The sequence below is a fragment of the Carcharhinus amblyrhynchos genome, chromosome 13 (assembly GCF_965287045.1).
Source record: "Carcharhinus amblyrhynchos chromosome 13, sCarAmb.v2.hapA, whole genome shotgun sequence".
Lineage (NCBI taxonomy): Eukaryota > Metazoa > Chordata > Chondrichthyes > Carcharhiniformes > Carcharhinidae > Carcharhinus > Carcharhinus amblyrhynchos.
This window is the reverse complement of record NC_137336.1, coordinates 12,069,454-12,084,394: the sequence shown is the minus strand read 5'-3', so window position 1 is coordinate 12,084,394 and position 14,941 is coordinate 12,069,454.

The following is a 14,941-nucleotide window of genomic DNA, read 5'->3' as shown; positions in this document are numbered from 1 at the left end:
AGTCAGAAACACGGCAGCCAATGTAAAACTCACGCAAACAGCAATGTGTTAATGACCCATTGTCTATTTTGGTGATATCTATCTCTATGAATAGGCAGACAGGGCTCAACCCAAGGCCTGACTGGAGATGTCGGCACCTCCAACAGCACAGTAAGGATTACCCACCTTAATTAATGAGCTTCAGTCTCAAAGTGGGACTTGATCCCAGAACCTTGTGACTTAGAGACAAGTGTGCGACCACAGTATGGAAAGCAAATGGTGAAATCGCACTATATATGAGTGACATTTCCTGATTATCTGACAACTACATTATATAGATCAATGTAATATTAAGCAGGAGTTCCATCAACACATTTAATTCGGGTGAATGTGGGATCAATGGGGCTGTTTCTGTTGTCCTCGCAAATGATCAATCTCTGACTCCAATGGGGAAACTTTAAAGAACTCAGGGGTAAATTTAACAATGAGAATTTATCTACGGTGAGTGAGCAATTTTTTTTATTGATTTGTAGAACATGGGCGTCGCTGGCTGGCCATCATTTATTGTCCGTCCCTAGTTGTCCTTGGAGGACAGCTGCGAGTCTACCACACTGCTGTGGCTCTGGAGTTATATGTAGGCCAGACCAGGTAAGGACAGCAGATTTCCTTCCCTAAAGGACATTAGTGAACCAGATGGGTTTTTTCCAATAACAGTGTCATGGTCATCAGTAGATTCTTAATTCCAGATATTTTTTATTGAATTAAAATTTCACCATCTACTGTGGTGGGATTTGAATCCGGTTCCCCAGGACATTAGCTGAGTTTCTGGTTTAATGGTCTTAGCGATAATACCACAAGGTCATCGTTTCCCTCTAACCTGTGGAATACGAGTTCCCCTGGTAATAGGCGATTGCCTACTCCGATGGAACTTGACACTCAAGCTCTTGATAATGCAGACCCCTGAGCGGGTCCTAGTGAACTGTCATCCCAGGCGGGACTCATTTATCCGCATCACAGATTTAGGAACATAAGAACATGGGAATTAGGAGCAGAAGTGGCCAATTCAGGTCTTCCAGCCCACTCAGCCACTCAATCAGATCCTGGCTGATCTCTCCCCAGTCTCAAATCCACCTCCCCATCTATTCCCCATATCCCCTTAACCCATTTTTTTTTAAATCAGAAACATAACTATCTCCTTCTTGAAACCATTTCAAGATTCAGATTCCACCTTTAGATTTAAGAATAAAACATTGTTCCTTTCGAATCAGCTTCCTGAGTTATTACAGGAAGCATTGTGTGGTTTCAACATTTGATTGAATTCATGATCTTATGGAACAGAAAAAAAAGTTTACTTGATGTTGAAAAATAACCAATTTAAGCCTATTTGGTTATTCCAGCCATTAGCAGCAGGAAGGGAAATGGATACCAATTAGAGGCAATTTACATAAAATAATCTAGTGGGCCCTTCATTAGCATTTGTATGAATAAATCATACAAAAACTTCAGCGGATAGGTTCGCACAGTATGTCGGACTTAATATCAGTGGAAATTACTTCATCGTAATTACGTTAAAGATGATATTTCTCTTTTAATAGAGTGTAAAACCTCAATTCATTTGTAAGATGTTGATATGATCCATGTTGTTATTGCATAACTTTGCAGTATGTGTGCATGCATGTATCCTACATGAGTATGTGCATGCATACATGTTTCTGTGTATACATTTTTTTTCATTCACAGGATGTCTGCTTCACTGGCTAAACCAGCATTTATTATCCATCCCTAATTGCCCTTGACAAGGTGGTGGTGAGCTGCCTTCTTGAACTCTGCAATTGACCTGGTGTAGGTACACCCACAGTGCTGTTAGGAGGGGAGTTCCAAGATTTTGACCTGCACCTATCTGTACATATACTTGCATGTATGTCACATGTGTGTATGTGTGCGCATTTGCATGTTTGCTCAGGTGAACAGCTTTGTTTACATATATGCATGAATGTAGTGTGCAATGTGTGGGTTCAGGCAGTAACCACGCATGGTTATGCATCCAGGGCCCACTGGATTATTTTATGTAAATTGCCTCTAATTTGTATGCATTTCCCTTCTTGCTGCTAATGGTTGGAATGCTAAATAGGCTTAAGTTGGTTATTTTTCAACACCAAGTAAACTTTTTTTTTCTGTTCCATAAGATCATGAATTCGACCAAATGTTGAAACTACAAAATGCTTCCTGTAACAACTCAGGAAGCTGATTCGAAAGGAACAATGTGCATACATGTGTAAATATGCATATGCATGCATGCATACGTGTGATTGTATGCATGCCTGAATATGTGGTCATCTGTGTAGATGTGTGCATTTATGTGTATTTGGGGTAGTCGGTTTAGCTGGTTTGTGATGCAGAGCAATGCCAAAACTGCGGGTTGGATTCCCGTACCAGCTGAGGTTATTCATGAAGACCCCTCGTTCTCAACCTTGCCACTCTCCTGAGGTGTGGTGATCCTCAGGTTAAATTACCAACAGTCAGCTTATGGTCACCGGGAACTATGGTGACTTCATCCTTACCTTATCGATGTATGCCTGTATATAAGTATGTGCCATGCAGTGTGTATGCATACGCATGCGTTTTGTACATGTGTATGCTTTATGTATGAGCATGTACATGTATGTGATTGTGTGTGAGGGGCAAGGGCACATAGATCCAATGCCAATTAAGTCCTTATCACTCAATACCCATCCTTAGTGCTCAGGGTTTGTCAGTTATCAGGAGAAACTCGATGGAACCGGAGGAGGTTTTGCTGGACATTCCCAGGGAATGCTGGAAGAATTGGCTTGGAAACCTGTATCCTTGTGTAATGGAGGTTGTAATATTCTGGTGCTGCACTTTGTTAGTTAACAGGTCTAAGCCTAAGGTCAGCAACTTTCATTAAAGACTGGAAGATTAGGAGATCTTTCCTCTACCTGGACATCAATAATTTAACTACATAAATACGCCGTTTCATTACTTTTGAGCAGCTCAGCATACTAGGTCATCCGGTTAATATTTATCCAATTCCATTTTGCAAGTTACTGTTGAACCTACTTCCACTGTTCCTTCAGGCAGTGCATTCCAGATCATAACAACACATTGGGCCAGGTTTTACCAGACAGGTGCAAAAACGTGGTAAAGTTGGGAGTGAGGCCATTAATGTGATCCACACCTGCGCAGATGGCCCAGGAATGGTCGCAATCCAATTCACACCCAAAATGGGTGCAATGGTAACTTAAATGCATTTAAATTGAATTAATGAACTGTCCACCCAACTTTATCAGCATTTCCCTCTTTACCACCACGTTCTCCAATCCGGAATCGCGCCAAAATGAACCTGCTGAATAAAAGTCTGTATCGGGCGCTCCAGCTGCTGAAGTGATGAGTTCAGAACCTCCAATGGCCCTTGACTCAGATGGGTGATGGGGGCCAGGGGGCAGGGGCGGGAGTGGGGGTGGCGAGTCAGATCATTCTCTGGTGAGAGTGGGGGGGGGGCGGGGGGGGAGAAGGAGGGCAGATCATTCTCTGGTGGGGAGGGGGGAGGTGGGTAAGATGTATTTCTGGGCGGAGTGGGGGGAGGCCCGATCGATCTCTGGTGGGGTGGGGGGGAGAGAGGCCAGACGGATCTCTGGTGGGGAGGTGGGGCATTGGTCAGGGCAGTCCGCTGCCACTCTGCAGGTGATCGGTGCGGGGGGGTGGTGGAATGGGAGCAGAGAGTTGCAATCGATCTGGGTTACGGGGGAGGGGTGGGTGTCCATGCGGGTCATCACTCTTGCTTTTCGCTCCTGGGCCACTTTCTCCACTTCCTGCGGCCCGAGAGTGATCTGACACGGGCGCGCTTTCCCAAATTTGTTTTCTCACTGTGTACGCACAGTTCAGAGCTCCAATCGTTTTGGACGCTCACCCACAGCACCATTCAGACCCGTGATTATCTTTTTCAGGCTGAGTGCTTATGGGAGCGCCTGAAAAACAGATTTCCAATCAGATCTGAACTGCGCCCAGGTTCAGCGCTTAGAATGAAAATCGGGCCCATTGTGTCAAAGAGCTAGGGAACAGAAAAGGTATAACTACCTTGCTCAGTGCTGTCTAAAGCCTACCAACCATCAGGAAAGATGCAGAGAAACAAGTTTGCTAAGAAATTACAGAGAGATGCAAAAACGATGTTCGTTATAATGGGAGACTTTAATGATCCAAAACGGACCGGGGTGGTACTACATGTAGTCTGAAGGTAGACGGGGACAAGAGTTCCTAGAGTGTGTTCAGGAAATTTTCTTCAGTAGTGAGAGGATTTGAGTATAGGGATAGGGATGTTTTGCTGCAATTGGGTTGGATGTTGGTGGGGCCACACCTGGAGACTGTGTGCAGTTTTGGTGTCCTTTTCTGAGGAAGGATGTCCTTGTTATAGAGGGACCATAGCGAACCAGGCTGATTCCTGGGATGGCAGCTCTGTTATATGAGAAGAGAGTAAGTCGGTTAGGATTATATTCACTGGAGCTTAGAAGAGCGAGAGGGAATCTCGTAGAAACTTACAAAATTCTAACAGGGTCCTTAGACAGCGCCTTCCAAACCCATGACCGCTTCCATCCAGAAAGACAAGAGCAGCAGATACTTGAGAACACCACCACCTGCAAGATCCCCTCCAAGCCACTCACTATCCTGACTTGGAAATACATCGCCATTCCTTCACAGTGGCTGGGCCAAAATCCTGGAATTCCCTCTCTAATGGCTTTGTAAGTCAACCCACAGCGCGCGGACTGCAGCGATTCGAGAAAGCAGCTCACCACCACCTTCTCAAGGGCAACTAAGGATGGGCAATAAATGCTGTGCTAGCCAGCAACGCCCATGTCCCACAAATGAATAATTTAAAAATTACAACCCCGTTCAAAAAAGGCTGTGAAAATAAGCCCGGCAATTACAGGCTGGTCAGTCTAACTTCAGTGGTGGGATACTTCTAGGAAGGATAATTCAGAACAAAATTAAGAGTCACATGGACAAGTGTGGGCTAATGAAGAAAAGCCAGCACAGATTGTTTAAGGGAAAAATCACGTTGCCAGGGTGACAAGAAGGGTTGATGAGAACAATATTCTAATTGGTGAGGTCTACAATTCCAAAAGGTGTTTGATACATTGCTGCCCAACTGTGTTGTGTAGAAAGTTATTGCACATGGGGATAAAGGAATAGCAGCAAAATGGACACACAATTGGCAGAATGACAGGAGCCAAAGGATACGGATTGATGGATATTTTTCTTTGCTGGAAGATGTTTTGTCCTGCGTTTCCTCAGGTGTTTGCGTTGGTTCCCTTAAATGCTTTTCCTGATTTATATCCATGACCAAGGTCTGGATTCACGGGGGCACAGTTTCATCATTGCGGACGATGCTAAAATCAGAAGCATTGTGAACTGTGAGGGGACGAATAATGGGGAAATTCAGAAGGACATAGACAAGATTGAAGAATTTAGGAAAATCGAGAGGCCATTTGATGGAGTTCTTCAAAATCATTAGGCGTTTTTGTGGGGCCAACAGAGAGAAATTGTCCCCACTCGTGAAAGGATCGAGAATGAGAGGGCACAGATTTAAAGTAATTAATAAATGAAACAAAAGTGATGTGAGGAAAAACGTAGGGTGGGATTTTCCAGCCACATTTGTCCGGAAACCGGAGAACCCCACCTGAGGTCAACGGACCTTTCCAAGGTCCACCCCTCGCCTGTTACGTGGCGACAGAACAGGAGAGATCACCCCCTAGAGTCTGGGGTGCTCTGCCTGAGAGTATTTCAAGCTTTCAAAAGGGAATGAGATTGGAAACGGGAGGGAGAATGTGCAGGTTTACGGGGAGAAGATGGGGAATGGCAGCAGCTGAGCTGCTCATTCGAAGAGCCGGAGCAGACCTGCTGAGCCAAATGGCCTCCTTCTGCACCGTAATAATTCTGTGATTCTGAGGAAACAAGTTCTCCCTCCAGGTTCTTTCGTCAATCAGTTTTGACAACTGCTCCCTCTTGCCTCTGCAAACAGTTTGCCTCGTTTAGTGATCCATCTGTTTACCTGACGGGGAAGCAGCAAAAATCAGCTGGAATCTGTGATTAACAAGGACAACATCAGCTCCTGAAGCTGTTCCACCACCTGTAGTACCCGCCTTTGCTCCCTCAACGCAACTCCAAAATCTTCAACCTTGAAATTTTCAATTAACCATCCAATCTCAGCAGTTTTATGAAGGAGAGGTTTTCTCATAATTTTGCAATGCCTTCATTATCCCTAACTCACCTGTAGTTAGATGTGTTATTTCTTACACAGTAAGAAGTCTGACAACACCAGGTTTATGTCCAACCGATTTATTTGATAGTAAACTCACAAGCTTTACTATCAAATAAATTGGTTGGACTTAAACCTGGTGTTGTCAGACTTCTTATTGTGTTTACCCCAGTCCAACACCGGCATCTCCACATTATTTCTTACAGTCATATCTATAAACAGGGAGTAGATAAAACCTTATCTACTCTCTTGTCGACTCGGTCTTTTGGGTTTACATTGTAGTTAACGATGGGCAACTATAGTGCACTGTCTTTTTAGCAGCATCCTCTCATTGTTGCCTTGGCAACCCGGCTGCAGTGAAGCGTTCATCTAAGATTCAAATTCAAACTAATCGCTCCTTTACTCCATGCCTGTTAGATATGCCATTCTATGTTAATACACATCAAGCTTTAGAAGTCAATGCACGTCGGCCATTTCATGTCATTGGATATTCCCATTTTATGTTACCACATGTCAGCCATTTTAAGTCAAGGTGTGTCAGCCATTTTATCCCTTCACATGGGAGATCATTTGTATTGATATTGTCCCTGAAATGTGCAGAGGCCAGTTTGGGAATAAATAAAAACATTTTTGCTATCCTGAGTTGGTGACCCTCAGAGAATCATATGCTTAGCCCTCTTTGCCAGTAACACTTCAGACTTACACGGAATTTTGGATATATACTAGCCACATCTTGAGCTGCCAAACCAGTCCCTGGGGAGGACACAATGGCACAGTGGTTAGCACTGCTGCCTCACAGCGTTAGGGACCCGGGTTCAATTCCCGGCTTGGGTCGCTGTCTGTGTGGAGTTTGCACATTCTCCCCACATCTGTGTGGGTTTCCTCCAGGTGATCGGTTTCCTCCCACACTCCAAAGATGTGTGGGTTAGGTTGATTGGCCATGCTAAATTACCCCTTAGTGTCAAGGGGTTTAGTAGGGGGAGGGTTAGTAAGGCAAATAAGTAGGGTTGTGGGGATAGGGCCTGGGTGGGATTGTGGTCAGTGCAGACTCAATGGGCTGAATGGCCTCCTTCTGCACTGTAGGGATTGTATAATTCTATGATTTTATGAAAAGTGGTTATGAAGAATGTGCCAAGAGAGCCACCAGCAACCTGTCAGGAGCTGGCCATAAAGCTTAAGGTCTAATGTCAGGGTAGTCACTTGATGATCAGATGACAGCAAACCCTGCCTTCAACTATTGCCCAAACACCATCACACCTTCCAGACAACATCAACGGGTCAAAAGCGGGAACTCTGAGCATTATTTCTCTCCCGCCTTGGTGCAGGACAGTATGTCAAATGCGGAGGAGTGAGGAATACAATAAGCTGCAAGGTTACTGATCGTGGGTGGAATGCAACCTTCCTACTGCTGGCAGCTCAGTGTGGCCACATCGCTGCCCACTTTGACTGCTAGCTGTGTTCTCAGTCTATTCCATTGACAGCAATACAATGGAGGATACACACAGCGTGAAGACAAAACTTTATCACCAAAGATGCTGTTGCTGACAGATATAACTGTACCAGGTAGATTTGGGAGGATGAGTCACTTATGCTGCTTCTCTCACCACCGGTCACAGGCCCAATCTGGCAAATGTGCCCTTTGGGGCCCAGTTGGCTCACTCTGTCGGACTGGCGAGCTCTCCTTGTGATGGCCACTGATGCCCTCCAACCAAGGATATATCACTGTTCCATGGGCTTGGGTATGATTGGAGAGGTTAAGAAAAAAGATGTACTCAATAATAAGAACATAAGAAATAGGAGCAGGAGTAGGCCATCTGGCCCTTCGAGCCTGCCCCGCCATTCAATAAGATCATGGCTGATCTGTCGTGGCTCAGTTCCACTTTCCGGCCCTCTCCCCATAACCCTTAATCCCCTCGCTTATCAAAAACCCATCAACCCGCATCTTAAAAATATTTAGCGAGGCAGCCTCCACCACTTCAACGGGTAGAGAATTCCAGAGATTCACCACCCTTTGAGTGAAGAAGTTCCTCCTCAACTCTGTTCTAAACCGCCCCCCCTTTATCTTGAGGCTGTGCCCCCTAGTCCTACTGTCTTTTTTGAGCGGGAAGAGTCTCTCCACCTCTATCCTATCCATCCCATTCATCATCTTATACGTCTCAATGAGATCTCCCCTCATTCTTCTAAACTCTAACGAGTACAAGCCCAGTTTATTCAGCCTCTCCTCATAGCTCAACCCCCTCAACTCCGGTATCAGCCTAGTAAACCTCCTCTGCACTCCCTCCAAGGCCAAAATAAATTTTAAAAAATCATTAATGGGGAGATGATATTGAAGTGGTAATGTCACTGGGCTAGTAATTTAGAGGCCCAGGTTAATGCTTGGGAATGCAGGTCCAAATTCCATCACAGCAATGGATGGAATTTGAATTCAATCAGCGGAAAAATCTGAAATTGAAAGTTAGTATCAGTATTGGTAACCATGAAACTATCGTCAATTGTCATAAAAACCCAACTGGTCCATGCATGTCCTTTAGGAAAGGAAATCTGCTGTCCTTACCCGGTCTGGCCTACATGGGACTCCAGACCCACAGCAAAGCAGCTGCCCTCTGGAATGGCCTAGAAAGCCACGCATTCAATGGATGGGCAACAAACGCTGGCTTTGCCACTTGTCATAAGTCCTCAGAGGCAGAAGTTCTTCCACCAAAATCCCTTTATTTACAAGTCCAACAACAGCATACGGAGTGATCTCAGTTAGCAGTCTACAGTCAGAGCGTCAGAGGAACTGACACACTAAATACAAAGCAAGAGGCTCCCTGATTGGCCCTTAATCAGGGAGTTCACATTCTAGCAGGCCCACTTCAATTGCCTAATTAAAGTCATTACAACACACACATCCTACTGTGGGAAACAGTAAATTTGAAAACAAAAATCATTCTGCCTCAACGAGATGTGGAATGGTATTCTCCGGCCGTCCACGCCAGCAGGATTTTCCAGCCCCGCTGCAGTGAACGGAGACTAGGTTGAGCACCAGTTCCACCACCTTCCCTGGCAGCGGCAGCGGGGAGTGAACAGCCAGGGAATTCGGACACTGGAGTCGCCACTTTGAAACTGTCAGTGAACATGAGAATGATTCCACCCTGCTACGTAGCTGTGTTGTTCTTCATCTCCCACACAGAACCTATCGACATTCCCACCCCCCCCCCCCTCTGTGTGACAGCACAGATTTCGCTGTGAGTTTATAGTTATTCAGAATTTATGGATTGTGAAATTGTGTGTTCTGGCTAAATGATGAATTTCATGTTAGGGAAGCGAAGGCGGCCAACAGGAAACTGATTACAGGAATTATTAGTCTCGGCTAGCACGCAATACTTCTGTGTTTTTCAAAGCAGCGCCACATCACTTAGCAACCATTTATTAGCAAATCCATCAACCACTGATTTTTTTTTATATACATTCATAGGACATGGATGTGGCTGGCTGGCCAGTATTTATTGCCCATCCCTAGTTGCCTTTGAAGGGCAATTGAGATTCAACCTCATTGCTTGGGTCTGGAGTCACATGTAGGCCAGACCAGGTAAGGACAGTAGATTTCTTCCCTAAAGGGCATTAGTTTTTTTTCTCCAATTCAATCAAATCAAGTCCAATTCAGAGTCCCAACAAGTTGGGACACTCCCAATCCAAGCTGACAAGACAGGGCTCTCACCTCCTGTCTTGGGCTTGATCTACATGATCCAAGCTGATTGGAGTAGGCATAGCTCCTCCTTCAAGGCTTGATCTCATTTGTATCTTAGCCAAAAGGCCGAGATGCCGCTTTTAAAAATTGCTTCAAATGAAGTTAAAATGTAATTTAATGACTTTAACCAAGCACAGCATGTCAATACTACACTTGATCTTAGCCAAAGGACATTAGTGAATCAGATGGTTTTTCCGACAATGGTTTCATGGTCATCAGTAGATCCTTAATTCCAGATTTTTTTTTTTTGCTGCATTCAAATTCCACCATCTACCCGTGGTGGGATTCGAACCCAGGTCCCCAGAACATTACCTGAGTTTCTAGATTGATAGCCCAGCGATAATACCACTAAGCCATCGCCTCCCCTACAAGCAGGTCTATTGCAATCAGGTCTAAAGTTTCTTGTCAAATCTAGATTCTGGCTTAATTCAAGTATTGAGTTTGATGTTACCCAGTGAGCAGTGATCACCGCAGGCGTTCAACTGTCTGAAGATTTGAGTACTCTGCTTTCACACAGAAGCCATGAGCAATCCATCTCTACCCAATCCATAGCAGAATTCTTGTCCCCTTTCCCCAGCTCAGCCTGGTGCAGGATCCCTGATTTGTGGTCAATGCATTTTTATAGGAAATGATCACTGAAAATAGGGAGTCCATGCCAAGAAGTGCTGATGACCAGAAGTTTCAGAAATGATTACTTTAAGAGTAGGACAAACCTCTGTTGATTTAACACACTTGTCCTCTCGAGCTTGCCTTCATTGGCCGGGGCCAATGTTTAAAAATTGGCAAGTCATGTTGCAGTTTTATGGAACATTAGTTAGGCCGCACTTGGAATATAGTGTTCAATTCTGGTCACCTCACTATCTGAAGAATGTAGAGGCTTTGGAGAGGGTACAGAAAAGATTTACCAGGATGTTCCCTGGTATGGAGGAGAAGTTGGAGAAAATTGATTGGTTCTCACTGGAACAACGGAGGTTGAGGGGCGACCTGATAGAAATCTACTAGATTATGAGGGACATGGACGGAATGGATAGTCAGAAGCTTTTTCCCAAGGTGGCAGAGTCAGTTATTAAGGTGCAAGGGGCAAGGTTTAAAGGAGATCCAGGAGGCAAGTATTTTACGCAGAGGTTGGTGGGTGCCTGGAACTCACTACCGGGGGAGGTAGTTGAAGCAGATACGACAGTGACTTTAAAGGGGCATCTTGACAAATACACGAATCGGATAGAAATAGAGGGATATGGTCCCCGGAAGGATAGAGGGTTTTAGTTCAGTTGGGAAGCATGGTCAGTGCAGGCTTGGAGGGCCGAAGGGCCTGTTCCTGTGCTGTAATTTTCTTTGTTCTTCATTCAGCCTGCTCCACCATTCAGTAAGATCACAGCTAAACTGTATCTTAACTCCAGCAAAATGCCTTGGTTCCACATACCTCTTAAAACCATTGGCTATCAAACATCTATCAATCGGGTATGAAGTTATCAGTTGAAGCTAGTACCTTTGTTGGAAGCAAATTCCATATTTCTGGCACCCTTTACATGTAAGAACACTAACTTGTCTCCTGAATGTTCTGGAAATAATATCCCCTCCACCCAGACACTCCTCCCTCACCACCACTATCCCCAGCCTTATAAGCTTCTTACCATCTACCCTATCAATTTATTTCAAAATCCTAAAAGCAACACTGAAATCTCAAATTAACCTTCTATATTCAGAGGCCCAGTTTGTGTAATCCCTCCCTCAATCTAAGCCTTGGAATCCTCTGTTGAGTTCAAAATCTGCACTGTTTCGAGTGTAACCTTGTTACTGAACTGAATGAAACATACCCCACCCCCCACCATTCCTCATGGCAGAGGCCACATGACTACAGCAGTCCAATAGGACATCGGGTAATGACTGCATTTCAAAATCCCCTATCCCCCTTTTCATAACAAATGAAATCCTGCTTTTCCTAATGAACAAAAGACAAATTTGCATGCAAGGTCATGTCTAATTATGAGTTACCCACACTACACTACAACAGTTTTCATGCATTAACAAGCTGCTTGTTATTCTAGTTAGCCTTTGCACATGCATTGCATAGAGGGTTGTTAAATCATTCAAGTTTCTTAATAGTGTGTGTTGTCATTGGCTATTTGTCTGGTAAAAGTTCCCTCTCAGGGGAGTTTAATTTCTTTGGCACTTACTGATGTAGCCCAATCCATCACACAAACCAGCCTCCCATCCATTAACTCTGTCTACACTTCCAGCTGCCTCAGCAAAGCAGCCAGTATAATTAAGGACCCCACGCACCCCAAACATTCTCTCTTCCACCTTCTTCCTCCGGGAAAAGGATACAAAGGTCTGAGGTCACATACCAACTGACTCAAGAACAGTTTCTTCCCTGCTGCTGTCAGACTATTGAATGGACTACCTTGCATTAAGCTGATCTTTCTCTAACCCCCAGCTATGACTGTAACACTATATTGTGTACTCTCTTGTTTCCTTCTCTATAAATGGTATGCTGTGTCTCTATAGCACACAAAAAACAATACTTTTCAATGTATATTAATACAAATGACAATAATAAATGAAATCAAATCTATGCAGCTGGTGAGACCCCACCTTCCTGATCGCCTATCTGTAGCGAAGGGATAGCTTCTTGATTTGTTAGTACATATATGTTGTTGCACCTGTATATCTGACGGTTCACTCTCACTGCCTACGATGTAGATGACAATTTTTCTTTGCATTTCCCAAGTTTCCTGCTGATTCTTGTTGAGAGCAGAGAAAATTCATACATGGACTGGCTCTCCGATCTCAATTCTGGCAATGCCTTGCAGTCTTGTCAAAGTGAAGTTTGGCTTTCTGTCGTTTCGCCTTGATTTTTTAACTCACACTTGTTACTACTTCTGATTTCAGTAAGAAATCTGACAACACCAGGTTAAAGTCCAACAGGTTTGGCAATTGTCACTGCCACCTCAGCCTTTCCATTCAACTGAGGATAGTGTGGAGATGATGTATAGTGTGAATCTCCCAATCCTTGATGAAGCAGCTCAATTCTTCACTTGTAAACTACTGAATAAAGCTTTTCTTACAGAAGCCTACAATACAGAAGGAGGCCATTCAGCCCATCACATCTGCACTGACCATGATCATGATCCCATCCAGGCCCTATCCCCATGCATTTACCCAAGCCAGTCAATAGACACTAAGGGTCAATTTACCACGGCCAATTCTCCTAACCCACACATCTTTGGACTGTGGGAGGAAACCTGAGCACCCCGAGGAAACCCATGCAGACACAGAGACAATGTGCAGACTCCAAACAGACAGTGACCTGGAATTGAACCTAGGTCGCTGGCACTGTGAGGCAGCAGTGCTAACCACTGTGCCACCGTGCCGTCCCTAAGGGCCATTGTCACTTATCACAATATCCAGAATGCTGTAACCACTGAAATGTGCTTTCAGGAATTCCACCCTCTTGAAGTTCAGTTGGTCTAGCTTCCAGTAGTCAGAATATTAGACTATAGTGACAAGATAACCTGGTCCGCTAGAGAGAAGAGGTCTATTTCCAGCTTCACCTCTGCTCTGTCTAGAATGCTGTGCGTAAACAAATACTGTCTCGCTTTGCTAACATTGATACCCATCACACACTGAATGATGTGATCTTTAATTCCATTGTTCATGTTAGGCTAGCTAAGGAATTCTCTTGCCTTTGTCAGACCCTATTCAATTCCTTGATGGTTTATATGGATGTGTTTCAGCATCTCTCTTCTCAACTCCTTCAAAATGATGTCTTTAAATAAGATGCCATCTTGAGCTGTTAGTTCACCTCGGTATGTCCAATATGCTCTTGTGATCACTGATGTGTTCCCAATGGTCTCAGACCATCCTTTCATCACCACTTCCTGTAGCACTTAAAGATTGCATACTGGATAATTGACTTGATTTCCGCAAGGGGTTTGCATGTTAGATTCAGTGTCTCTGCTGGGTTAATGGTTTCCAGATCATTTCGAACTGCTCTTCCACATTCATAGAAACTAGAAGCAGGAGTTGGCCATTCAGCCCTTTGAGCACGCACTGCCATTCATTTTAATCACGGCTAATCATCAAATTCAATATCCTGATCTCCCCTTTCTTTCATATCACTTGATCCCTTTAGCCCCAAGGGCTATATTTAATTTCTTCTTGAAATCACACATGTTTTCGGCTCAGTTACTCTCTGTGGTAGTGGATTCCACACGTTCACCACTCTCTGGGTGAAGAAATTTCTCCTCACTGCAATCCTGTAAGGTTTAACCCTTATCCTCAAAATATGACCCCGAGTTCTGGACTCCCCCAACATTGGAAACATTCTTTCTGTATCCACCCTGTATAATCCTGTTAGAATTTTAAAGTTTCTACAAGATCCCCTCTCACTCTTCCAAACTGAATATAGTCCTAACTGACTTAGTCTCTCCTTGTATGCTGGTCCTGCCATCCTAGGAATCAGCCTGATAAACCTTTGCTGTACTCCCTCTATAACAAGGACATCCTTCCTTCAATAAGGATACCAAAACTGCACACAATAGTCTAGGTGCAACACGGTGACACAGTGGTTAGCAGTGATTGGGGCGGCATGGAGGCACAGTGCTTAGCACTGCTGTCTCACAGTGCCAGGGATCCAGATTCAAATCCAGCCTCGGGTAACTGTCTGCATGGAGTTTACACATTCTCCCCATGTCTGCGTGGGGTTTCCTCCGGGTGCTCCGGTTTTCTCCCACAGTCCAAAGATGTGCGGGTTAGGTTGATTGGCTATGCTAAATTGCTCCTGAGTGTCAGGGAGATTAGCAGGGTAAATATGTGGGGTTATGGAATGGGGCCTGGGTGGTATTGTGATCAGCACAGACTGGATGGGTTAAATGGCTTTCTTCTGCACTCTATAAGGATTATATAAGGTGTGGCCTCATCAAAACCTGATACAACATCCCTAACCCTATACTCAAATCCTT